Source organism: Salminus brasiliensis, chromosome 1 (assembly GCF_030463535.1).
Source record: "Salminus brasiliensis chromosome 1, fSalBra1.hap2, whole genome shotgun sequence".
Taxonomy (NCBI): Eukaryota; Metazoa; Chordata; class Actinopteri; order Characiformes; family Bryconidae; genus Salminus; species Salminus brasiliensis.
This window is the reverse complement of record NC_132878.1, coordinates 76,889,647-76,890,984: the sequence shown is the minus strand read 5'-3', so window position 1 is coordinate 76,890,984 and position 1,338 is coordinate 76,889,647.

The following is a 1,338-nucleotide window of genomic DNA, read 5'->3' as shown; positions in this document are numbered from 1 at the left end:
TGAGTGCATGTTTTGTGTTTTGCGCTGTTTACAGTGGTAGTATTAAAATGTTTGTGGGATTGTTAACTCGGTGAAAGTTCGATTCCGGGAAATGGGTATAAACTGCTGCGCATGACTTTTTGACGGTGTCTGGATAATTCCAAATATTATAAAATGTGTTATTCTCCATTGGGTTTACACTGTTGTAGCACCAGATCTCTTTGGCGAAGGCAGGAATATCACCCAGCCCTGACAACAAGATTTTAACACATTAACAAAGACCATGATTACGTTGCTCTACAACAAAACCCATCGAGCTGCCATTTACATTCTGAGCAGTCATAGCATTACATAATGGAATAACAAACTTTGGTGGCTGCGTTGGCCCAAAGATAAACACAAGCTGCCTTGTACAGAATGTCTCTGTCAGGACAGCTTGGGGCAGGTTGTCTTTACTTTGGTACACAATCCTTCAGGATTTTGAGCTGGACGTCTATGGTGCGTCAGTGATGCATCACAGAAGCAGAAGCCCGACACACTGGAGTCCATTCAGCCGGCATGTCTGCTCTCTGTCGCTGCAGACACTCAGCGAGCCTGTATTTTCTTATGGACAACAGCTCTTGCACCTTTCTCGGCTAATGATTTTTTCCCTCCCATGCGTAGTGTAGAGGTTTATGATTTAATGCGTTCATATTTAGATTACAGTTTTTAAATAAAAGAATTGGTCTGTATATTTTATGAGTTTATTTGAGCAAAGATTTGCAGAATTAGTGTCAAATATGATCTTAAATCTGTCATTTGGTCACTTGGTGCTTTTGATTTTAACAAAATGGCAGAAAATCCAAATTTGGTTATAAATAAGAGTGGGAATTGTGTGATCAAAAAACACAATTAAGCATAGAATTATGCTTAATGAAACTTGTGAATGTTAGAAATGATCGTACACAGTATCATTTCAAAAGGACCTTTCTGACAGAATCCTGTGTTTTGTTAGTGAAATATTGCAGCAAAGGTGCAATAAGTAGTATTATAATATGTTATCAGACACATGCTACTTGTTCTCAGTAAATCAGTTATTTGACCTTTAAAAAGAAGAAAATATACATTTCTATCACAGCGCACTGCTAATATTAGCTAATCTGCATTTCTCCGAAAGTTGAACATTTTTGTTGGAAACCGCATGTTCTGTGATTTTAAAAAGGGAGTAATCTAAATTGCAGTGGTTGAAAATCATCATGCAAATGTTCCACAAAGTGCTCATTGGAATCACAAATGAGGCTTATGATCATCACCACATGACTATTTTTATGCTTCGCTAAAAGAGGGAAAACACAGATGAATGTAAATGAGGACTAACCC